The following is a 26,678-nucleotide window of genomic DNA, read 5'->3' as shown; positions in this document are numbered from 1 at the left end:
GTACAGTCATGTTTATTATTACAGAGCTGCAGTTACTTTCTTTGATTTCAGAGACACAGAGTAGGTTGGTATGCAACAATGAAGGAAGAAATATAATTTTCCCACTTTAATGGTAGTAAAAGCTACCACCTAAGTCACAAATGATTCTGCAAAATCATTAGCAAGTAATCAAACTAAATATTGTGAAGTTTCATTCTTTTTACCAGAGCAGTAATAAATCACCAAGAAACTGTTTTAATGTTTGGTGTTCTAAGTACATGCGCCTTGATATGCCTTATGCCCAGGCAAGGTATTTACTCAATATTTACTGTTCAGTGCCTCCTTAATTCCATAAGCAGGAAGAACTGGTAGCCCATTGTTCACACAGATATTTGGCTTAATCAGTTTTATGCTGTCTATTGTGAGCAAAGGATTGATAGTTGAGAATGAGATTTTGATAAGAAAAGTGAATATTCTCTGTAAAAATCAAAGGACCTTCTTTTGATGATGTGAATCAGCTATGTTTAGCAAAAAGCAATTTAGTTTCAGAAAAAAATGCTGTTCACTGAGAGGGGACCTAATTTAGCATGAATGTTTTTATTTTCAAAAATACTTACAAAAAACCTCCCTAGGGATTCATCTTTAAATAAATGCGTCTCTTGCTTTGAGCAATTGTAATTTCTGGGTTATTTTTTTTCCTTCTGCTTTCCAGCTGGCCTGTCCACCTGCTTACAGTTTGTATCCAAAAAGCACAGTTCAAAAACCAGTAAGATTTTTTTCTGTTTTAAATGGAACAAAACAGTCATAATAACGCCTGTGTTCATTATTTCTAAAATTTTGACATAACCTGCAGGGAAAAAAAAAAATCACATCCTGATCAATAGTACTGATTGAACTAATGGTCTTTGTGCTAAGAAAGAAAATCATATAGTAAAGTCAAAGATGCCTAGGTTGAAAATGATTAATTAAATTATTATATGTTCTTGTGCCTATGTTACAAAGTATTTTTTTCTCATGAAAAACTGATTACTCTGAAGAACACTGATTTGCTTTCTTGTTAAACTTGACCTCATCATCCATTCCCTGCACCACACTAACAGAAATGAAGAAAAACCTTGAATTCTAAAAATGCTGTTGCCTGTTTACACATCACTTTACATCTCTAGAACAAGTGCTGAAAAACTTCATTTTCTTCTTCTTGCATTTCAGTTTATGAAAAATTCTAACCCTCTTCTGGGTCTGTAACCTATTCAACCCTCTTTTATTTACAAAGCTTCCATGTTTCTAACTATTTTTGTCAGTTCAGCAGTAAGGAAACAAAAATAAGAGAAGTGTGTCATTTGTCACACTTCTGATTAAATGATCAGAGTCATACTTTGCGGAGCTGATATATGAAATGGTAGAGCAGCGCACTTACAAGATTTCTGTACTTAGGTGCAAATAGAGATCACCTGGTTCCTTTCTGCAGGATACAAAAGGAGAGAAGTTATTTCTTTAAAGCATAATTGAAATATTTATGCCAATTTAGTCTGCAAAATTAACCTAAAGAGCTTCTGGGAATGATTCACCCTCAAAACTTGAAGTTGTTCTGTCCTGATCAAGTAGGAAGTACACTGCATGCTATTATAGCTCAATCCTTATCAATGCTTCATATGCTATAGACCTGTGACATCTTTCTAAGTACAGAATGATATTGTAATATCCACAGTGTCCAAGAGGAGTGTGTGTTGAATTCTTCGTGTTCAATGTCTTGCAACAATGCTCTTCCCAGTACTTACCTAGAGCTTCTACTCTATACAAGAATCCAGAAGCACAGAACTGCATGTACAGGAGTGGGCATTTAACAAGAAAAGATAATCAACAAAAGTTACTCAGACTTGAAAGCATTCACGTTTTGCATCTGATGTGCCCTTTTTAGTTTTGAATGAACGTTAACCCAACCATACCTGTTGTATGCAAACATTTATGTGTGAAGAGAATCATGATGTGAAACACACATACTAGTTGACTGCTGTATTTCTGCACAGCAGATCAAGGTTGCATCTCAGTTCATAGACAGATGTATTAGAATATAAACAGCCTCTCATTGCTGGAGGTGGTAACCTTTATAGCAAAAAGTGATGCCAGTTAGCTTCCAATTTCACACTTTATTTATTTTGCTGCTTTTCTCAATTGACTTGCTCAACTATCCGTTATGCTTCCTTAGTTGATGTTCCCTTTGCTGAACCAACCTGCTGAGACAAGTGCCAGTCTTCCAGACTCAGTCGGTGTGCCCCATTGAGTTTAATTTTACCAGTGTGAGTCTGGTTGTGGTGCAAATGGTGGCTAAGAAAGATGAACTTGAGATATTTTGCTTTGAAGATTGCACAGACTGGCTGGTTATTTTACTAACACAATTTAGATTCTGACCTATCTGCACAATGGACAAGATCTTACTTCACAACTAGTTTTTGTAAAATGAAACTGGAAGAAACAACAGAATGAACAGAGCCTTCTTAAAGGAAGTTGGTATTCAGAATCTGTCTCTCTGAATATACAGCTTTTCTCTTAATTTTCATTCCTGGCTGAAATCTATGAGGGCAGGGGGGAGGGAGGGAAGGAAGTATGTAATAAAAACCTGGGTTTCCATCAAAAAGATCTGAAATTGGAAATCTTTCAATCAGTCTAATAGTAACATACTTTCTTTTGCATGTAGTTTCCAAGCAAGCTGCTTATTCTATTTGAATAATTGTAGCATTTTTGTATAAGTGGTTTTGTTTGTGGTTTGGTTTTTTTTTTTTATATGATTACAAAGTATTTGAAGGAAAAATTAATTTGGTCGAATTTTATATGAATTTCTAGATATGATGAAAAACCACCATAAACAAGTATCTCGTATCTATGTATCAGTTATTTCTTCAACAAGCAACAAAATTAAAAAATAGTATCAGAGGGAAAAAGTCTGTTGGGGGGGAATATTTAAATGTCTTTAAATACGGTCCAACAGAGTGCTCTGGTGACTGTAAGAAACCTTTGTTCAGCTTACGTTTATTTATTGAGAGGAAACTGTTTCAATGTTTGAGTTATTGCAAGCAGTTTGTATTAAAAGCTTCCTTGAAACATAGGTATAAGCAATTTTATGAGGGTTATTCCGTGAAAGAAATTTATATGCTTCTATTAGAATAGTTATCCAGTGTATTAGAGTAGGGTGTGTGTATTATAGTGTCTTGGCTTTGGGCGGGTTTTGTTACACTGTAGCATAAGGAAGCAAAAAATATCACCCCTGCTATCCTACATGCTGTAAAGAAATCAAATAAGCTGTCAGGCTTCTGCCAGAATCTAGAGGAGATTTGTATGGTGCTGGAAAGAGATTGTAGAGGATCAAAGGAAAATATAGAGTAATTTTTAATCTTCTTTTACCAACAGCACATAAGCTTTATGAAAAATCCTCCTTCTCCATGTGTTTTCTTATTAAAATGGGCTAATTCGGGGAAGGTGGAGAGGGACTTCAACCCTTGACCAGGTTCACAATGATGTTTAATGAAAAAGATGCATTATTAAAAGGCTTCACAAAATCAGCATCAGGAGGAAATCTCATCTGTAAAAAACATACCTCTTGTAGGTTTGGTTCAGAGAAGCATCCAAAAGTGTGATGGTGGGTTTTGATTTTATACTGTCTTTCATAGTAATTATGAAAAAGCTGTTTATATGATCAGAATATTGCAGTGGGAGATTCTTGCCATTTAAAAATTTGCCACCCAGCAAACTAGGATTTTACAGAAATGAAATTTGGATTTTTCCATAGAAGCCACACAGATTTCTATACGTTGTAAATACAACTTTTATGAGTATTCTGAACAATTGTGTTGAACTATGCTGTACTAAGTATGTACTTAGTCCCCATGAAGCACCTATAAATACTGGTTTTTTCTAATGAGTGAAACAGCATCATTACGTTGTTGTCAATCTTCCATAGACTATACTCTCAGTTTCCTATCTAACTTATTCTCTGGTAGTACTATTAGCAAATCTTTCACATGAACTGTCATTAATTAATTTCTATTAAAGAACTATTGTGGATACAGTTTCAGTTGATTCATTCATCCAGTTACTGACCAGACCAACACGTCTGAACTTGCTAGATGAGACAAGAATGCAGCAGTAAGTACCATTTTCTGTAGCAACCTGTTATGTGTTTTTCTTCTTTTAAAAGTACTTTCTTATTCCAGTGTTATTACTTAACATGTTTAGAGTTAGGCACACACTTAAGTGATTTTGGCTGGTCATCATCCCAGATGTTTACTCTTCATTTTGAAAAGATCAAGCCCAAATGGAAAACTCTTGTGAAAGGCATTATGTTCCATTTCCTGTCTCCTGAGACAGACAATCTTGTGAAATATCTGTTTGGTTTTTTGTTGCCTTGTGTGTGCGCTGTGAAACTTACACACAAGAGATGTTTTGAATCCAGCATATTAGTTGAAGTCATTTTGCTACTAAAGAAAGGAACAAATGATATTAGCAGTGAAAAACTTGATGTATAGCAGTCTTCTAAGGTAGCTCTTACCTAATGAGTTTGGAAGGCATCTCCTACCTAGAGCAGTCTCACAGGACCTGTGACAGGCAACTTGTTAGTATCACATCATGAGTTTCAGTATTACAGTGTACAAAATATTCCATGTTCAGCATAGTCTTCTCTTGACTGATTAGCTTTGAAACAGTATGACACTGGACTTTGAACATGCTTTGGTTTTTGCAGTTTGAATCCAGTACTTCCCCCTTTCTTGAAGTACAGACTGATATTTAGACTTCCTAGCTGTGTCTAATCTGGTCATTATTTATTACTTATTCTCTGTTACTGGAAAAAGTAGTAATAATACTGGAAGAATAAGATTTTTTTTCTCACTGCTAGGCAGCATGAACTTTGCTGAAGATGGATTAGTGTTCTGTCATCTGGGAAAGAAATACGAATTCTTCCCAGCTTCTTGGAGAGCAGGAAAGTGGCAAAGGGCAGACAATTGTTCTGTGCCTTCTAGGAGTTATGAACACTGTGTAAATAATTGTCCTCCATTCTCTGGTAAGCATGTGTACTGCAATAACTGTCACACAGGAACAACTGGCTGGTTTTAGTTGTCTAATGACTTCTCATGAGAACACTTTAAGAGCTTGTTGAGCTTAGAGATGTCGTCTCAGATACTGAATAGCAGCTGAAGAGAGCCAAAGCTTATGCGGCATTTCCCAAACAACTTTTGCCCTCTCTGTATCTCCTAGGGAAGCCTTTTCCTCTCCAAATAAACACCTGGCAGGCTGCAAGCCAGTGAGTTGGTGAGGAAGCAGCCAGCCCCAGGGAGTGCAGGTCTCTGTTACAGTAGTTGTTGGTAATGCTTTGTTTCCTTTTTTAGCAGCCCGGTAGGGCTGGGAAACAGGTTTCCTGCTTACGTGCTTGGATTGCCTTCCCATGTCTGGTTTAGACATTAGGAGTCAGCAGGTGATAGAACAGAAATGACAACTGGGGCAAGGATGCTGAGAGCCACTCTTGGCAAGAGGGTATGGCACAGTGTTGAGGTGGGGTGAACAGAAGGAAGCAGGTCTGACACTGCAGCAGCAGGGGCTGAGGGATGGATACAGGTTTGGCATGTCTGGTGGTAAATGCTTCATTACTAGCTGCTCAGACTTCCCAGAACTGGCAGTGGATGGTGGTGTCCTCAGTTGCCATCTCCTTCACTTACTCATACCCTCAAAATACTTCTCTGAAAGCATATTGTGAAACTCCTGTTGTTGTTCCTTATGTCATAGTTTGAGCATCTCCTGTACCTTCTTTATTTATTCCCCAGCCGTATCATAGAGGAGGATTCCACCTGTGAGAAGCTAGCATATTAAAAAAACCAAAATGGCACAGAAGGTGACCTGGGTTCTGTTCATAGGAACATCTATGACTAGTGTGTCTCAGTCAAATTCACCACAGAGAAAATAACTTTAACTTCTATTCATCCTTTGTCAAGACAAAGGAAGTACAGGCATGCTCACAGCTTTCTGAGAAATCAGTAGGAAGTCCAATGAATAGGAAATTCTGCTTGTTTTGTGGTTGCCTATCTAAAACCAGGTTCCATTTAGTTTCATTTTGTTTTATTTAAATGAGAGTTGGAAACAGTTAAATAATACTGTGATAGTATATTTCTAGTTGATAACTTTGGTGCTGATATATTACATTTCAAGGGGTTTTGGAAAAGCCCCTGTAAGAAGTAAGACTCTGACTTTGTAAGCTACAAGCTCAAGTTACTCAATTTTCAAAATTATGAATATGTAGATTGGCGTTTCTCTTACTGTTTAGCTTTCCCTCAAGCTTGTTAAGGCAAAGGGTAGGTGTTTTGTTTTTGGAGTAATTGATCCTTTAAATTCATTGCTTATATGAACCTACCAGGAAAATTATTTTGGAATGTTTTCAGAAATCTTACGTTGATGTTATGTATGCATACATATACATAAATACGTATATAATTCTGGTACTGGTGTGTATGTATATATGTGTGTATATATGTAGTACCAGAATTATGTACACTGTGTATAGATAAAAATATATTCAGAAATAAAACTCTGATCAGAGCAGCAGAAACAAAGAACTAAGAAAGGGCACGTATTTAAATTAAAATAGAAACAGAGTTTTAAAACTTGAATGAAAAACCACTGATAGAAAAGTCTCCCCTGAAAGCATAAATTGTCCTCAGGCCTGAATGCTTCTAAATACTCAACCTATAATAAAACTCACACTGACTTCAACCTGAGCAGGAATGCAACCCTTTAATAATAATGAAGGAATAAAATACATACAAGTATACTTGCCTCCTGTTTCCAGATAAAATACCTAAGCTCTTAGTGCTGCAACAGTGACATCCAGTGACTAAGCCAGTTAGTTCTGGACTTGATCTGCATTTGGAATGAATGCTAAAGGACATGGATGGAAAATGAGGCTTATTTACTAAGATCCTTAGTGAAGCACTGGACTCATTGAAAGAACAAACAGACACTGTGTGAGAATGCAAAACATGATAAATAGCTAATCTAGAAAAATTATATAAATGTTTAGTTAACCCATATCTATTTCAGAATCAGACATTTGCTGAACCAAGTGAGGCATAAATTATTTTAAAACAAGTTCTTTGTCCAGTGAGGCAATTTGTTTAACAAGACTATGCAGCATTTCATACCCTTTTTTGTTATTTAACAATAACAACAGAATTCAGTAGGTAATACTTCTATTATATTTTGCTTCAGATATCATCTACCTCAGATCTAAATGCAGCTGTATGATGGAAAGTTCTTTCAATTTTTGTCAAATTAATGAAATAAAAAGACCAAAAAGAATTAAGAAACCTTACTTGTGTAGGGAAGGTTACAAAATGCTTACCGCCCTTTTATGTAACAAGTCCCTTATTCTGTTTTGGTTGAAGTCAGTGTGAGTTTTATAACGAAATTCATGCCTCATATACCTTCTGGCTCTAAAAATGAGTGACATCTGGTACTGACCTGGCCCCCTCCTTCCTCAGTTATCCAAAAGGTTTTTGATTGGAACTAAGTCTTGAAATCTCCACAGTATTCAAAATGTTACATGGTATGTTCCTTACTTTCTGGTTGTTGTAATCGTACTACAGAAGTAGCTTATCTCAAAAAGGTAGTAATAGGAACTAATTCTTTAGGATTTCAACTTCAAAGCATGCTCCAAGTTGCCTACTTTTTTACTGTTAAGAAATTGATGAATGAAGAAATAAGTATGAGAGTTATGTAAGCTCATAAGCAAAAAGAAATGCACAGGAAAAACTGATTAAAGGAATTGGTAAGGAAACAACTACCCAGCTGAAAACAAGAAATGTGAGTTTGTCACATCTGTCCTTTGGCAAGAGGCAACAGTTTGACCAGTGATACCAGGAAAAGAACAAAAATTTAAGTCTTAGTCACAGTTGCATTGCTTCTCCCCGCTTGTTTTAAGCAGTTTTCAAATTACTAAAAATACTGTGTATTTAAATCCCCTTAATCTCGTATCCACAAAGTAATGTTATATTCTGCTAGTATGCCAATACTGGATTTCTATAGGATAGAAGATAAACAGTGTTCAGCTTAAAGAAAAGAATAATTTTTAAAATAAAAGGAGGACTTTTTTTTTAGTCCTGGATTTGATGGAAGGGTAACTTAAGAATACAGACTTTTTCCAGGAACAAGCACAGCGGCATCAACTGAATGCAGAACCAGTGTACTTTCGCTGGGCAAAACAGAAGTTTAATTTCAAGAGAACCAGTTGCTCAACATAAGGCAACTGGGCTTGTACATCAGAAAGGCAGATGCTGAATGTATTCCTTGCTTCTTCTCAAACAGGTTGGGTAGTTCAGCTGGGGAAACTTTTCAACCAGTAAGAAATTGATCTGATAATCAGTTTCCTCTCATCCATCACTCACTTCCTTTCCTCTTCTCACCCCTAAAAAAAACAAGTTAGGATAATCCACTTATCCAGCTTAACCTTGTTAGCCTTGCTAAATGTTTGACTTTCAAAGCAGAAAACCCCAAGACATCTGTGATAAGATAAATTTGGGTGCAAAGCTCGAGAAACTTGAAGATTCTCTCCCCTTCACAAATTTCTACATTTCTGCCAGTCAACTTCAGTAATATTATGCCTTACTGTATTACTTAAAGGTATTACTACCTTTGAAGTGAGGACAGAAACAAAGCCTGTGTTTTTAGAGTTTCCTCATTGTACTATCTCAGTATTCTGCTGTCAGCAATAACAGTCACCCTCTCTGTTCATTCTAATGTCAGTCTTTAGAAAACACTTGAGATAGCCATGGTTTTTATAGAAGAACAGGAAGTTACAGGAAAGAAGAACAATAAGGGGGAAAAGAGGAGTGTATTATAGAGACAGGTTTTCAAGGGCCAGCTGCTGGGTTCTGATCTTCCTTTCACTGGAGAAGATCCTTCACTTTCACTTCCTTTCATGTATGTTTAGTTGGGTTTTAAATATTAAATGCTATAAAGACCACAATAAAAATAATACAACAGATATAATATAAAACAGTAATAGAGCCATTTGCAAAACTCTTATTAAAAGGAACTTATCTTAAGTTCCTCTTTTAGAATCTGGTTGGAGTTTTGAAGTTGTATGTCATCAACATGTAGATGACCTCAGCTGGAAAAGCAGGCATATACTTCAATGGCCTCAAAAAGATCAGCTGATTTTAAGATAATGTAATACTTAACTACAAAACTGACTACTAATAGTGCAAACGTGGCGTCTGTGATAGGTAGCTGACTATCCCCTCCTGTAAGTGTTTGCTGTAGCATGCCATTGTACATGGGAAACAGCAACTTCCAGTGCTTTCAGAAATTCTGCAACAGCGACAACCTTGCATTGTGTAAGATGATTAGTGTCTGCGCTGAGGAGAAGGCCCTTGGGAGCTTTTGCCCTGTATGGTGACAGTGACTGCTACATCTTAGTTCTGACTGGAAGCTCACTGGGGCAAGCCAACTATGCTGGTGGTATTTTTCCTGTAAGCTTGCTATCTGGTTCCTTATGAGGATTCAGAAATACTCATGTTTTTTCATCTAATTCAAGCACTAAGTAGAAGTATTAAGTTATGATTTAGAAGTATTAAGTTATGATTTAATTTGTTGAAGGCAGGAGACAGGAAGCTCTTGCCTCTATGAAAATTTTTAAAGAACTAAGCAGTGGAAAAATGAAGTGGCATCACTAGGGGGCAACAAAACATCACAAACATCTATGTTAAAGACCAAGCAATGTCACACCCTCTCTGAGAGAGGCATTTGTGTTATGACCTGAAGAACAGCTTGTGTAAGCAAATGCTTTTGTGTTTTTCCAACTGTTACATAGTAAATCTTGCTTCAGGAATGATAGAGCTCAAAAAATAATATATATGTTATATATGCACACACAAAACTTTTCACATAGTTTTGTGCTGCTTTATCTCTGTTCTGGTACAGTAAAACAATAACGAAATTAGACATTTGTGCATCATTTTCATTTCTGAACACCATGTATTTAGCACTATGGTTAAGTATAATATATTCTGCTAAAGCCCATCCATTTTGTACAAATAAAGATGCACGGTATAGGAGAATTTGAATTTGAAGTTCACTGTCTTTCCCTCCATCCCTTTCAGTCTCGGCATGACCACGAACCTAAACTGATGACAGACATTCCAGAAGACAGTGATGCTGCTGCAGTCCTCTGAAGCTATTAGGTTAGTTATTAGCCCTTGTCTTCAATTTTTCTGATGTCTTGCTGGCACTAACAATACTCCCAGTGTAAAACCAGTAATAGCTTGCCACACTGCGGTGGAAACATAGGCTGTGGTAGTACCATGGCAGATGATGGAGACAGGAGGGTGGAGTATCTGATCTAAAGTCACTGGTGTGACTCAAGAAAGAGTCAGTCGTTTTTGACCTGTGGGTTGTAAATATTTTTCAAATCCTAAGACTTTTACCATTAGGATTGTGTGCCGGTTTTGGCTGGGATAGAGTTAATTTTCTTCATAGTAGCTGGTATGGGGCTATGTTTTGGAGTTGTGCTGAAAACAGTGTTGATAATACAGGGATGTTTTCATTATTGCTGAGCAGTGCTTACACAGAGTCAAGGCCTTTTCTGCCTCTCACCCCACCAGCGAGGAGGCTGGGGGTGCACAAGAAGCTGGGAGGGGACACAGCCGGGACAGCTGACCCCAACTGCCCAAAGGGATATTCCAGACTGTATGGCGTCATGCTCAGCATATAAAGCTGGGGGAAGGAGGAGGAAGGGGGGGACGTTCAGAGTGATGGCGTTTGTCTTCCCACGTAACTGTTACGCGTGATGGAGCCCTGCTTTCCTGGAGATGGCTGAACGCCTGCCTGCCGATGGGAAGTGGTGAATGAATTCCTTGTTTTGCTTTGTTTGTGCACACAGCTTTTGCTTTAGCTATTAAGCTGTCTTTATCTCAACCCACGCGTTTCCTCACTTTTCCTCTTCCAATTCTCTCCCCCATCCCGACGCGGGGGGAGTGAGCGAGTGCCTGTGTGGTGCTTGCTTACAGCTGGGATTAAACCATGACAGATTGTTATCCTTGCCTACCTTCTGCAGACCAACAGTCAAGACAGAGCTCCAAGCTAGGGGGTGTTCTGGGCTGGCACGTTCTCTTCTGTTTTTGCTGTCGGAAAAAGTGGAGCTGTCACCAGAAAGACCTCCACAGTGAGAGCTACCAGTTGAGAACATGAAGTTGAAGGATTTTTCCTGTGGTCAGATGGTAGCCTTTTCAAGCAGTGTCTGTTTGTTCATCGGGCTTGTAATGATGCTGACCTCTCGCATAAAGCTTCCTCCATTTTTTTTTTTATTCCCTGATCTCCCAATTTGTGGGTAGCAATTCTGTGCACTGTCAGAAGGCTAAAATCTAATCATCTCAGCTTTGAACTCTCCAGAGCCAAACTACCTTTGAGGACTGCAAGAATTTGTACAAGACATTTTTTTATGGCATCTCTGTTTTAGTTTACTTTAGCTGTACTTTTGTGTATATCTGCTTACGGATACATAGTGAGGTACAGACGTCATGAAAAATGGAGCTGTAATTCAAATTTTTTTTTGGCAGAAATGCAGTATAAACTGTGCTTATGTCAAATTTCTTTATGGAAGTTCTTGGCGATATGAATGATCTGGAATGCATTCAGTAGCACTGGTCTTGTCTACTGTCCTTCAGAGCTTCCTGCTGGGCCTTTTCTGCCCCTCTCCAATCTGTGATGTTCTGGGCGTGTAATCCCTAAGCTATAGAAGAAGAATCATATAAATTCTCTCTGGACTTGCCTTTGACTGTCAAACCTAAGTCATTTCAAAATAGGCCAGCAGAAAGCAGCTTGTAAAGGCGGCTGGAATATTAGGCTTGTACTGCCCTGCTGCATGCCAGTGTAATCTGTGAAAAACAAGCAGAATTTGGTAGCTAGCCTGCTGTAAATGGTCTTTTCTCACACTGACTCAATAATGTGTACAGTTCCTACTATTGCATAACTGGCCAGAGCTTGACTCTATGGGTTGACCTCAGAAATCATGTGAAAAGGTGATCTTCCAAATTGTAATCTTTGTATTGGCAAATGATTCATGTAGCACATGCTATAAATAAACATGAAGAGAGAACACAGTGATAATGTCACATACTCAAAGGTTAGACATTCTCTAAGTAAGGATTCTATGTTCTTCAGAACAGCAACAAAGCTTGACAAAAATAACCACAGTTAGGTGATCTCTTAAAGAGAAGCTAAGTCGGAGAGTTTTGTGATTTGCAAGTTTTACTTTTTGAGAGGTTTCTAGACTCCCATAGGACCTTAGAAAAGTGCTTTTCAGTGACTAGTTTTAGAGCTCACAAATTTCATCTTGCTCATCTCAAAAACCCCTTCTAAAAAGGACTAAAAAATGTTTTTTAGAATTGTAGGGACTTTTTCCACTGTGGACCTTTAACTATTGACAACTGTCTTAAGCTATCAGCAGGTTTTAGGGCAAACCAGAGGTTAGTGTGATTGTCTAGGCCAGGTCATAGCTGAATGGAATTCTTTGATCCTGCTGTTCAAAACAGTTTTGTTTCCATCTTCAAAGCCTGATTCCAGTTTCAACTGAAACCTTTTATATAATAGTTATAATGCAAAGGAGTCCAGAGACTCTCCTGACAACTAAATTGAGGACTGCACGTGGGAACTGGAGAGACACTAACAGAATAGAAAGCAAAAATATTAATCTTAAAATGAAATACTGTTTCCTTTGAATTTTTCTTTTCAATATGTGTTCTTCATGCACATGGTGGCACTTTTACTCTCATCCTGTTTTATTATTTACCAAAGATTTCTTAATCTAACTTTTAATCAAAATAAGGGGTTTCATTCTCTTATATGTTCCCCAGAGTACTTTTCTTTGTATGTGATTCTCAACTTATTTGACCATAAGAAGACAAATGTCTTTTAAAACTCTAGCATTTTCTTTTTTTTATGTCTGTGTGGACTATTTCTCTCAGAATTACTTTATTATATTGCACACCAAATCTGAGTGACTTGAGCGAGATCTTGCGAGAAAAGAAGGAATGATGCTAACATATTACGACACAAACTGTGAAAATTCTTTTTTGCATGTTGATTTTAAAAAAAAATATATTTCTCATTAAAACCAAAAAAAGCCCACTTGAAGTTTTGACCAGGTCTAGTCCCTAGATTCGGAATATATTTGCATGGACTGGTAAATTCAGACCATTCAGCATCCGATATGACTAAAAATAAAGCAGCTCATCTGTAAATGACTTGTAGAGTGAAGCAAGTTTGAAACTATTCATCCACATAGATGCATTCTAAGAAAAGCAAAATGAAGTAGTATGTCATTTTTTGGAAATCTAGTTGATTTTGTTTCTATTGTAAATGTACAGACTGAGATTTCTTTAAATTGTAGTGTCATTTTAGTACATCTGTTTTGGGTTCTCTTACTTGTGACCCTTGAAGAGATCTATGGATAGCACTGATAGATACTAATTCTTAACACACGGGCCCCCAAAATATGTTTTCCAGACAAATGACAGGCTGACCATTTCCATTTAACTGACTTCTGAACTGGGTTGCTCTGTGCTTTAGCTGAGCTAGAAGTTGGTAATTAGTAACTGTATGGTACAACCCCACCCCCAGCATTTAAACTGCCCCTTTACTTTGTGAGTGCTTCTAATCCATTTCAGGACAGTTAATCCATTTGATTATTGACCCAGTTAATAGTCAGTAGACTCAGCTGACTACTGACTTTGCCCTCAAAACTATTACAGTCATTCTTACAGTCAGGAACAACAGACGGATATAAGACTCTGCCAAGAGCACTTCTGTTTGTGTCAGAGACAGTTAACCTGTTAACTATGAGAAACTTTCAATCTGTTTCAGGGTGGTGATGAACAGATGAATATAAATCTTCAATGAAAGTGATTTAACTCACCTGTTTGCCCAGAAATAATTGCAATTAGTTACAGCTACTAACTGTGTAAGTTACTGTTCTTCAGCTGTTAGTTCTGTCGCTGTTGCTGTTTAATTCACTATCTGGGAAATTCTCATCCTGTGTGTCCAGGACTAAGATTCTGGTTGTCTGTCTCTACATCCACAAGTTACAAGGTCTCAGTCTTACAACTACAGTCCCCATCCCTGTCTTCATCCATGGTACTTAATGACGCTTAATTTTAGTTTTAGCACATACTAGCGTGATTTGTAAATAGATGGTATGTTCTAGCTGAAGGCAGAGTAGCCTTTGTAGTACAGCTCCAGATACTGTGATGAATGCAGCCTGCATCTAGAGTGAATAGCATGGCTTTATTTAAGCAGACAAACAAAAAACAATAGTAAACCACAATGTATCTCTCTTAAATGAGCAATGAATATGGCATCCTCATGAGCTCTATCAAAGCCTGCAAGGTACAATGAGTAGAATATCCTACAGACTGTGTCTCATTCTTTAAAAGTGCATTTCATTTTAGCTAGTGTTGTTTAGAAAACAGTTGCTCTAAACTGCAGGCAGATCAGAAAACTTGAAACAGGAAGCATCCCTGCTGCTGCTGCTGCTGCAGATCTCTGACTTCTACCCAGAGTGAATTCATGCGCTCTACAAAAAGCAAGAACGACTAGCTGATTAAGCCACAGGCAGGAGCCTGCTCTAGGAAGATCAGGTTGCAATCCTGCTTTTGTAGCTTTACACCACACCCCTTCAACGTGAATTGGTAGGGGAGGATCGTATTCAGCACTGATTCAGGAATTCTTTCTTTCTTCAAGAACTGTTGCTAGAAGTTTGGTGAGTACTTTGTAACAGACTTTCAGTTTTACATGAGAGATCTTTTTTTTTCTTTAGCTGGCAGAAAGGAGTATCTACCGGTATGTTTTCTTTAGAATGTGGTAGATGCAGCAGTCAGATGTTTAGATTCAAAGTCCAGCCATGAGTGCTGCAAAAAGGGAGACTTTTTTCTCTGTAAATTTGAAACAGTAGGACAATGAATATACTTTTATGATTACTAATACAACTAATTTTTGGTTGTCAGAATCTCAGACTAAGGTATTTTGAGCTCCAAGACAGTTCTTTGAAAGAAAGCCATCCTAAAGGTGAATATGTTAATTTTGCTCAATAGCTGGAGTTTGAAAAAAAGCTCTTGTTTTTTAAAACAATTTCTCCACTACAGTAGCTCCAAGGGAGGCTTGATTCAGGCAGAGTGGTCTGCCAGGCTATTTCAAATCCTTCTAAGGCATGTAACAATTGAAGCAATTAATATTTTGAGAAGTACAAGAACATTATAGGAGAATAAAATTAAGCTGATGCTACTATAAGCCAATTTCACTTACAATGTATATTGAAATTCTCAAGAAACCAAAACCCCTTGAACAATGAGGAGGGTAGTGAATGAGGCTTACAGTGGTGCCAATGTAACAGACAAACACCAACCCCCATTCCCCCGAAAACCCAGAATATTATTGGTGATTTTTGTAATATTTTACTTGGAAGAATTGACATAAACTTCATTTTTAGTAACTGTGTAATGAAAAACAGTGATATTAGCCTGTATTTTAAAAAGAAAAAGCTTGCTAAAATTTCAATGACTATGTTTTAGAAAATCTAAATACAATTTAAATGAGGAAAAGGCACATAACAATGGGAAAAGTGGAGTAGGGAGAACAATAACATTTTGTATGGGGGGAGTATGTGAAAGGTCAATGTGACTCAGTACTCTAGAAATTAGTCATCAAAGTACTTCATGGAAAACATGCAAAGATATAAACCTTCCTTCCTGAATGTCTTATGGACAGACGCAAAGACAGGAAGTCCAGCTGTCAGTATAGATACGAACAGCAAAAGCATGCTGTAGGAATTGCTAGGCACCTACTTGGGAAAAATCATCAGCCTTTTCCCTTTGTAATTTTCTGCTTATTATTTAATTCTACTAGGAGAGAGTTTGTGATTGTCTATGAAGGCAGCAAGTATCTATATCCACAGTAAATTTATCTGGATTATTTTTAGCTGAATTTGAGAATTGTAATCAAGTTTACCTTGTGTGTAATGCACACAGAGCAATGTTGAGGAGGTGAAGATGATTAAAACACATTCTGCTCTGGTCTTTTCTCTTGTGAAATAAGTCCCACATGAAAGGGTTCATTAAAAAGTAGTCATGTGGGCAATTGCTTGATAAATCCATTTCTTTGACATTTTTATAACTTTTATGCTGGAGAATCTCCAAGTATGCTTTACATTGACTTTCAGTAATCTTTATGTTTATCCTTACATTGTGCATTGCATAGTTTGTAATCTGGAGATTTAATGCATTTCAACTGTGTGGTGTAGTTATATGACCTTTAAAGTGCATTTAGCCTTTTAGCACAGTGCCCATATTTACTAATACTGCTAATGAAAACTCAGTTGTTACTCATCTACCTAATATTCTAAATGCAGAATAAGTATAAGTTAAAGTTTTATGATCTTCTTGACTCAGGACAGATAGAACAATTAATGGCATTGAATTTATCTATCCTTCATCTCATCAAAGAGTTAATTTTGAAAGTCTAGTGGTAAAAACTTAAAAATTATGGGTATCTATTTTAGGGTTTTGTGTCAAATCTAAAGGGCAATGAGGGAGAGTGTACAAAAAGGAGGCAGATTTTTCTGTCAGAGAGGAAATTTTAAGAGATTGGGGGAAAAGTGGTCCAAGATACAGTGAGTCTAGGAAACAAAGCAACTGTGTAAAAGAACAAGCTTCCTTACAGGCTTTCAGAGGACATGTCCAGAGCCTTTAATGAGTTTGAAATCTTGCCTCTAGCTAGACCAGATGCACAGTTAGAGAAGGAGAGTTACTGGATTCCAGATCTAGCTTCAAAGACTGTTTGTATGTTTCTCCAGTAACCCTTCTGAGTTAAGTGTGTAAACAGGAGCAGATACTAGCACTCAGATTGTCTGTTCTCCACTGCAGGGGCACTGATATCCTTTATGCTAGTCTTCTGACTCTGTGGATCTTGAATTACTTTTAGGGCAGAGAACACAGATTGCTCTCGTGGATATACCAATGGGATTAGGATCATTTCTGGAAACGAATATTAAATCTCCTCTGGAAAAAAACGACATTGACACTTTTTCACATTCTGGGAAGCTGCTTTAGCATCTATGTTTACTTTAAAGAGGTGATTCTGGCAATAACTCTCTTCTGCATTTTAAAATAAAGTGGTAGCTGCTTGAAGTGCTTTGTAACTGTCATGATTTTGTTGGTGTGCATTCAGTATGTTCTGAGAATGTCTGCCAGAAAGAGTCAGAGCATGTGTACAGGAACAGGAAAAGAAATTTTAAAACCAGAAAATAGAGCATCAGTAGAGCTTAGGAGCCTCAAGAATTACATGACTCTCATATCTCGCAATGTTGGAGCAAACTGTTTAAAATCTGTCTAATTCCAGTACTTACTATTGCTCTTTGTTTGGGCTACGTTCCGAACAGTCATATTTTCTTTCTAAGAACTAGGCGAGGCTGATGGGGTCTTCATATCTAAAGCTCTTCACACTGAAACCAGGGAGAACTGTCTTAAAAAAACAGGGACAAATTACCTACTTCTGTGTGTTTCTCTTATGAAACTGTTTTTACTTTACAATAGGGACAGAGTGCCCCTGGGGACAGAATGAAGCAAAACCATATGGGGAATTGTATAATTCCTTTCCTCTCATAGTTATTTCACAGCAAAATAGACTTATTTTTAGTCCTTTTAATTTTCTCTTACAACTCCTTTGTTCAGTTTCCTTAATTATTTCCTGTTGCTGTTAATACAGCTGTTCATTCTCCATCTTCAGTATTGTTGCCATCTTCCCTGATGTGTGCCGTTCATAACTGATTATACCTCTGAAGTTAACTTGTTAATTTGATTTACTATTTAGTGAAAAAATAAAACTAGGCATTTGAACGTGTTGACCCAGGGTATGATCTGGACAAAAGAAAGTTCAAGCTTCTTCCAGAAAATAGAGCATTCCAAAAGAACTGATTTTAAAACAATTATATTAAAAATAACAATTGCAGCAAGTAAATTAGAAATACAAGTATTATATGAAGGAAATACTTAGCTGGTACAGTTTTTATGAACTTCACAGAAAGGTCTGTAGAAGTGTATTAGCATTTTCTGTAAACATTTTCTACTTTGGCTGAGAAGCAATCTTTTTCTTCTATATTTGTACAGTTCCTAACATAATGAGGTTCTGGACAATGATTTATGCTTTCATCAGTCAGAGAAAAGATAGTGTAGAAAGATGAGGCTGAAGTTTTCTGTGCTCTGAGACTCATCTGATGAATGCAGTAGGTCCACAGAAGCTGGCACTGCCACCAGAATAAGCAGCACTATCTATGCTATGGTGGGAGGTGAAGGGAATACGACCCTTTCTTTTCTATGGCAGCGTTACTTTTTGTTGGTTTTAAGTGATTGCAGGGCGATAATCTGAGGCAGTGTGAATCTGGGGGTATTCCCACTGATGGCAATTATAGCATTTCTAACCTTTGTGATGATCCAAAGCGCGTACATTCATTGCAGTAAAAATATATGTGGTGTCTCCAGCTGAGAAGATCAGTGTGAGCTAAACTTGCTTGACAAAGCAAGGAAACTTGTATTTTGATCTTTGGTATGTGTGCAAAATGTGATCTATGTGATGATGAGGTTATAAAAGGTTAATAGGTATGGTCAAAATCAGTCACAAGATGCATCAGTGTGGCAGGTAGTTTCCTCCTGTGCCTGCCTGTTATGTTTTCAGTAACTGACAGCTTCACTTTAGTGAAATCGAGTAGTTGTGTTTCTGTAGTGTGTACAATGTGAAATTACACACAACTGGGTTGATAAAAAATACACAGCACTGAAATTACTCTCTCCATTAGGAAAGGTTGTGGTACTTTCACTGACCTCTAAATACATGACTATTTGTCAATAAGCACAGATAAGATTCAAAAACACACACTATACTTTTCTAGTCCAAACTGCTACAAAAAAAACAGGCTAGAGGCTTTATAATGCTAATGTTGGGACTGCTATGCTGTGTTCCTAAAACCATAACTAATATTGCTGCTTGTCCGTTTTGCTAGTGGCTTTTGTGCTCTGAGAGTAGCTGCTATTGGGATGCTGAAGGCATTCCCTGTTTGATAATAGGATTGTATGACCTGTATTTTTTCTACGAACAGGTAGTTTCTGTCCAAGTAGTACAAGTTTGAGTGTGCTGGGTTTGGTGTTTTGTTTTTTTAAGATTTATGAAATTATGTAAAATAGTAATTTGGTTTAGTCCACATTTAAAAATATTTTGGTAGGAGCAAAAGAATATTTCCTTTCCCTGTTGAAAGCTATGTCACAATGAAAACAGGTTGTATACCTGGAGTAGAGATTTACCTCAGACTGGGATGTGGCATGTCTGATAGATGCAGTTGCCACATCTAAATAAATGACTGGCTTATTTATTTCTGTTTGATTCAGTCTTCTATGAGGTGGGAACTGAAATTTAAATAATGTTCTCAGTATGTCCTTTATGATAAGCTCACAATGTTGAATCCTGTGCCATGTGTTTTATGTGGGGCTTTTTTCCCTATGGCTAGTAGAAGTAGCTACAAAATCATTAGTCTTTCTCCATAAAGGTATCACTAGTAGTTATATGATTTTATGTAGGCAAATCCAGTGTTCCTGTGAAAAGTGCAGCTATTTTAAAAAATCACCCTTAATTTCAGAGTTTATAATTCACTTGGACTGTTGCATCAGGTGCTCTGCACTGCACGATCAGGGAGTTGGGAAAATTACTTGCAGGCTACTATTGCCAAGGCATACTCTCACCACCTCTCTGCCTCCCAGAATATATCCAGTTGCCAGCTCTTGGGTGATGGATATCATGGATGTGAGGCCCTGACTGAGCCAGGTAAGGAGGAGAACTATATGGAGGAGGAACTTAGGGTCTGGAGCTGTGTCACAAGAGAAGTTGAGTGGAGACAGGATGGCAAAAGTACCCAGTGCCAGGTGTGAGCTGACTAGGAGAAGGGAATAAATAGGTCCTGGAGCTAAGCTGGGAAAATGGAAAACAGTTTTAAAGCACAAGTGAAAGGAGTTGACAAAGGAAAGTGAAAAGGCAAGAGAGGTCTATAGTTATATGAAAAAAGAAGGGTGTTCTTGTGGTAGGCTTATTAATTTGGGGTTTTTTTTGTTTCAATTTCAAAACATAATGAGGCTTTATTTTCAATTTATTTATCAGTTGTGTTTGCAAAGCAGCATTTACAACCTTAATAAAAACAGAACCAAAGTGGGAGTTTAAATCTGAAACAGTGACATCAGGTCATACAACTTTTCATCATAAAAGCTAATGAAGACCTTTGTTTTTCTAAATTTTCACTTCCCAATTTTCGCTTCACTTCCCAGTTTTCACTTGGGAATTTAAGAGACTGGAATAGTGTAGCAGCAAGTCAACATTTATGTTAAGTGATGAAAGGTAGGTAACCAACCAAAATTCTCTTTCATAACAAGAAGGAATTTTGAAGTTCTTGGAGGAATCTGATGGAGTCTCTGGTCTCAGGACTGATACAGACTATTGGGGCTGCTACTGTAGGGCACAGGAGGGAGATAAGTCGAGGGGGGGAATTTCGATAGCTCGTGCTTTCAATCAATAACATTTGCATGCTGACGATCCACAGTAGACTGCCTCCCTTTTTATTAAGTTACTGTGACACTGCAAGGCTTTGCTCTGGCGGAAGTCAGCTTGAATGACAGACCAGCACTGACTCTGGGATTTACAAAGCTAGGGCATGTATCATCATTCTTGTTCAGAGTTTTGTTCAAACATCATTCAGTTTACATCAGAGCAGAGGTGGTAGAATTCATACTTACTTCATTCTTCATGCTTACTCCAGAGTAAATGAGAAAACATGATGCTTCAAACAGCTGCAAAATAGCACATGTAATAAAATACTTTTAAGGGAACTCACTAACTCTGCCAGCTGGGAGACAATGCTACAGGTATGTCTAAATCTTTGTCATACAAGTCCTAGTAGGTAGTACAAGATATCATAGGGCAAATATAATGCCTCTGAAGTACAGTGAACTGAAAAAGGTCTGCTTTTATGTCAGAGGTGCTATAATCCTGTCTAATTAGACCTTTTTATCTTTAATTTTAGGCTGTGCTAAATTCAACCCCTGATTATGCACATCCTATCTCCTGCTATTCATTCCTCTATTTACTTATATCCTTTGCCTTTTTTTTTTTTTTATGTGTACGCTTCCATTTCCTGGGCTGTCAGTGTGAATGAGTCACTTTTACAGTCATTACAATGTCACTTTATGCCATTTTCTAAAGCTGTCTGGTTTTGGCTACTACTGGAAATGCTAGCTTTTATTTTGCTTTTTCCAGTTAGCTAGTTAGAGATAAATACCATGCTGAAGAAATGTTTGCTTCTAAACATTCTGGTAACTATAGAAATTGGTGTTGAAGAGACTGCTAAGTAAAAAAAATAAAATATATATACACACATACACACATAAAAAATCTGGCTCCAGAGGCTGCAAACTGCACGGAGAACACAGCGAGTTTTATACTTGTCTGTCTTTAGCAAAAAAAAATCTTGAGAGCTTTCTTGTATTTCTGTGTTTAGGTGGCAGGATAAAAAAGGCCTAGTTGTAAGACCAGGTAATAAGGATCTATTACTGGGAACTTCCTTGATTGCTTGTGGTCTGCCTTGTCTACCTATATTTCAGCTTGAGGGAAGCTAATGGCATTATTCACAAATGAAAGCATTTAATTAAACCAGTAAATAAATCAGTGCCAATTATTACACATAGACCTTTGATCTCCTTTGTCAAGTAACTTAGATGTTGTCTGTTATAGATATAAAAATGTCTCATTCAAAAGATAGGTAGTTTGGGAGCAGTAGAGTGCCAGTTTCTGAGGTAATGTCTCAGGAATTTATGAAATTTGCATTAATGACACTTTGATGTAGAGAAAAGACAGTATTAATGCTGGACTGGTTCCTGTGTGTCCTAAATTAGAACCCTTCTGGAGTAAGGCTATATTTACTCCCAGAGGTTTTCAGAATTTGGCATAAATAATCAGACCATTTAACATGAATTATTTAAACTCAAAACTTTTCCTATCTTTCCCATGACAGACAGTCCTTCACAAATGTGTGCATTTGATATCTTACTGAGCCAAATGTCATAGAAGTATTTTGAATTGTGCTTTCCATATAAATACAATAAAAAATAAATAGAATGCATTAAAAAAGGAAATAAAATCAATATCATAAGAGGCTTACAGCTTTAAAGTTCTATTCCTGGGCAGCTGAACATTAAATCAGAAAAATTGGACTTTTATAGAGGGTTTCGGTTTTTTAATTGAAAAAGCAATGCCAAGTTCACTTTGATCTTGGATTTCACTCTTCTTTTAGGAATTTTAAGAAAGAATTCAACTACAGAAGGATTTAAGCATCTCAGTACTAAAACCTTCACCCCCTTCATCCTACCTCCACCCATACCTGACACAATGTTCTGGGAGTGTGTGACCTTGGGGGAAGGTTAGCAAGAAGATAAAGGAGATTGTGTTTGGTCACTAGACTTTGCAGTAAGGCAGATATGCAGTTATACACCCTAAATTTTTCCTCTTGGGAAATTGCCCAAGCATCAAGAAGCACTACTTTTGACAAGATACTCTTTTAAGGGAAATGTAGGAGTCGAGTGGAAGAATAGAAATACTGTACCCTGGTAAGATTTTTGTTCTTTGCACAAATGCACTATCTTGTCATCATAATCACAGAGTGACAATTATATACAGTGGCTCATGATATATAAAATTCTATTTTCAAATGAAAAAGAGAATCTTATTGAGGGTTTCCATTTCTGGCTGATTGTTTCCTATATTTTTCTTCTACTTGGGAACAAGCTTTTGGGAATATTGGATGACTGAGTAAAAATGGATTACTAAATTTTGCAATCTAAATCTATACTCTGCAGATTCCTGGAAGAAGGAACCAAAGCCTCAACCTGAGTGATCCAAAAGCAAATTCGAATAGAATTTTCCTGAACTAGTGAGAGTTTTGCCATCACATTTGGAAAAACTCAAATATAGAAAATGAGAGCCCAGGGGCAAACTTGGAATTAGTCCATAGGCAAGAGAGGTTGTGGATAATTTCTGAGTTCATTTATGAAGGGTCACAACTGTGCCAATGATTACAAAGTAAAACTTCTAAGGAAAACAATATGCTTAGAATATTCCCCTTTCCCATGTCATTTCAAAACCTAAAATTGAAAGTGTATTTTGTAATTTTTCATTCCCATGAAGTCACAGGAGCCAGGCAAAGTGTGAAATTTATTACTATCCAGCTAAGTATAAAATCTGAATATTTGATGATATTTCTGCCTAGCTGATGTCAAACTATCACTACCTTTATTTACATTATAATGCTAAGTACTTATTCTTGTGCAGCTTGAAATTTTTTACTTAATATTTCTCCTCAGACCATTTTTCTTAGTTGTGGATTTATTTTAATTTTAGTTAATGTCAAACTAACATCATAACTCAGATTTCTCTCAAATAATAAAGACAATCTTAGATAACTTCAAGTTACCATGTACAGAGTTGTTTTCTTCCTCTTTTAAAGCATGATTGGACTTTTTCTCGGGGTGAATGAAAAGATTTGCTGTAACTATTTCTCTAACCTTTGGATAAAAAAAGTGAAATTCTCCCAAGGCCATGTACCACAAAGCTTTGCATGGAAGAAAATCTGGTATTAGGCCAAATGCATTGTAAGAGGTACTCTGTTTCTGGAAATTATAGAATGGACTATTAAAGCTGAAAAGAAACATTGTTACCTCTATTCACTTTGTGCGGAAATATAGTCAGTAGAACTTCTTTTTAAGATGTTTTCTTGGTTTATTTTGAATTTGTGTTATACTCTTACATGGTATTATTTTGATATGTTAAAAGCTTTGCTTATTACATATGTGATTTATTTCTAGCGTCTGAAGTCTAAGACACTATTTTTGCAGGTAGTGTATAAAAAGATCTATTTCTGTGGATCTTTTGGCATCAAACTTCATCCACTTTCACAGAAGCTGACCAAATTCAGGGCAAACTTCCTGAAGCTGTGACGCTAATGTCAAGGTTGGCTGTTGCCCTTGGTCTGGAACAGTTACTTTGCTTTCAATTTAAGTTATAGTATGTACTGTACTCAGAAAAAGATGGAGAGGGAATATCTGGTTTTTGATTGACTGGAAAACTAAAAATTACCTGAATAATGACAAGAAATGCTGAGAATATCCCAAAGAGAGAACATGCTAATGCTAATGTCCTGTGCTGTAACTCAAAAGTATTCAGTGGATAGCAATGAGCATTTCAGTAAAGACTCTTCCTTTCCTTTAATGGCGTAATATTTTAAAAAGTCAGTGGTGAGATAACATTGGGACAACAGCTGGGAGGAGGATGGCATTAGAAGAAGGAAATAATTAACTAGTACATAATTATCACATATAAACAAGAGACTTCCAAACAGACTGACAAAAAGTAAGGCAAATGAGAGCAGATGGGGTACACAAGTAAATGTAGACAATAGCATTAATGAATGTAATTAAGTCTAATGTCTGGCATGTTAGAGTGAACTGCTAACTGAGAAATCCGTAGCACGGTGCCATTGTTTTTTTCCCTGTGTTTTAGTGATACTGTAGGGATATCCTGCAGTCAGCAAAGCAGCCTGTAAGTAATTCCTCCAGTAGAGGTTGGAGAAAAATTATTTATGGATTATTCACTCTGAATGGAGCAAACAGATCACCAGAAAATTGTCGCTGGGGAAAGGGGAAAAACAATACCTTATTAGATTAAGTTTTAATATGTAAAATAATATAGGAATGTAAAACTGGAGTTCTAGTTAGAAACATGAATAAGGACACTCTTCTGTTTCTTTGAAAAATACCTGAAAGTAAGCGATTGTAGCTCTTGCATGTTTTCTCAGTTTACATAATGTTTCAGAATTTGTAACAAGTTGGTTTCTATTCCAGGAGTAGTTTTTACACCTCTAGTAGAAAGCAACAATTTCTGAATTTGTTCATAGAAGTGAAAAATAGTCTTTGAGAAAAGTTTGTTTAAAAATCATTATTAATAGCACAAAATGAGATCTCAATTATTTTGCCAAACATTTTGCCAAACTTTATGTGGATAAAGGATTTTATATGTCAATGTAGAAATTAAGCCTAAAAATTGAGCTTAGAAGGAATGAAAGACAAATGTATTCTTTTGTTTATTTTGGCAGGAAAGCATTATGATAAAGTTAACACTGTCATATTTTCTGGCTAAAATAGAAATTCCTTTGATCCCATAATTCTGTTCCTTTACAAAAAAAAAAAAAAAAAGACATCTCAGTGTTTTTCACTACAATATATACTGAAGCCTTCTAAAGGGAATTATCAATTTAAAAAATTATCCAAATAATTAGTGCTACTCATGGTCTGGTCTGTAATTTCACCAAGACTTATTTTTAAGAACGCATTTCTTTTTTACTACATATGCTGCAAGTTAGGAAAACACTGAGTATGCGGGAAGGAAAAATTGGTAAGTTGTCAAGAGAGAAATGAAAATTCTGGCTCTGATTTGGTATTGAAGATATAACTGCACCTTCTGACTCTGGCACAGTTCAGAGTGGCTGTGGCAAATTGGTTAATCTCTCTTTGTGCGGATTTCACCTTTCTGAGACATCGTTGCTTGCTAGTGTTTTCTTAGATACCATAGCTATGATTTACTTCAAACTTCATAGGCAAAGATATACCACTCAGAGAAAAGTTTAATCTGTTAAAGATTACTTTTATTAATGTCACCTGCTGCTTCAGCATCATCTCTTTAGCCTTCCTGCTATAAAGCTGTATCCCAAGCACAGTGACAGGTCAGCTCATCTACTCCCATAGCCCTTCCTGCCCTCACTGTTTTAGGTGATGCAGACATGCTATCTTCACAGGCATGTAAACAAAAACACTAAAGACAAAACAGTGTCTGAAGGCTAGGAACTTCCTAGTCCTTAGATCTTTAATTTCTATTAAGTTACTATTAATTAACTTAACCAAAGTTTAGTATTGTACTTTAAGAAAAGAGGATATCTATAGGGAATCTGTCTGTTGGTAGCTAAAGGAGATATTGAGCCTATTCTCTAATGAGAATTCAGAGGTCCTTAAGGAACTTTTTGTTAGTTGGAAAATAGGTACTTCTAAAAAAGTTAAAGCAAGAGTTTTCCAGAGGTACTCTCATAAATGCATGCATAACCTCATGCCATGCCATGGAATAAAAGTGTTTTCTTCATGTGAATGACTATGGTTGCAGTGATCCTATGTGAAAAATAATAGCCCTGCACTTAAGTGTAGTGTTCAATATTAAGTGAGGTATTCAATATTAAAGGTATCTACAAGATACAAAATACTTCTTACAGCAATGAAGCCGAAGTTGCAAAAAGTTCACTGACTGCTGTGAAATGCAACTTACACAAAGTCCAGGAACTTGGTAACTATAAATTGATGAAATCTTTGTTAAAAATAGAATCCTATGTTTGTGGCAATGAATCTAGGGTCTGCAGACAGAGTAAAACTTATTTGGAAGGATTGGACGGGCCAACCAACTATACATTGTGTAAAACTGATCAGGACATTAAAAATACAAAGTGTTACATTTTATATAATTATGTATTCTGGGAGGTGATTTCA

General features: G+C 36.8%; 1 protein-coding gene across 5 annotated transcripts in view; it reads left to right on the top strand.

The window, feature by feature from the left end:
- The window catches only part of TFPI (tissue factor pathway inhibitor), an 82,915-nt gene that overhangs the window by 25,413 nt on the left and 30,824 nt on the right, over positions 1-26,678 (top strand). For 3 of the 5 annotated variants that reach the window (XM_050899770.1, XM_050899769.1, XM_050899773.1), the window contains exon 4: positions 10,119-10,199. The exons of 1 other annotated variant lie outside the window; for it this stretch is intronic. The gene's annotated coding sequence lies outside the window, so the exon portion shown is untranslated. Of the gene's footprint in view, positions 1-10,118; positions 10,200-14,723; positions 14,774-26,678 lie in introns of those variants that run through there. One more of the 5 variants, XM_050899772.1, reaches the window with a different exon arrangement.

Source organism: Gymnogyps californianus, chromosome 7, assembly GCF_018139145.2.
Source record: "Gymnogyps californianus isolate 813 chromosome 7, ASM1813914v2, whole genome shotgun sequence".
NCBI lineage: Eukaryota > Metazoa > Chordata > Aves > Accipitriformes > Cathartidae > Gymnogyps > Gymnogyps californianus.
This window is presented reverse-complemented; position numbering and strand designations above follow the sequence as displayed.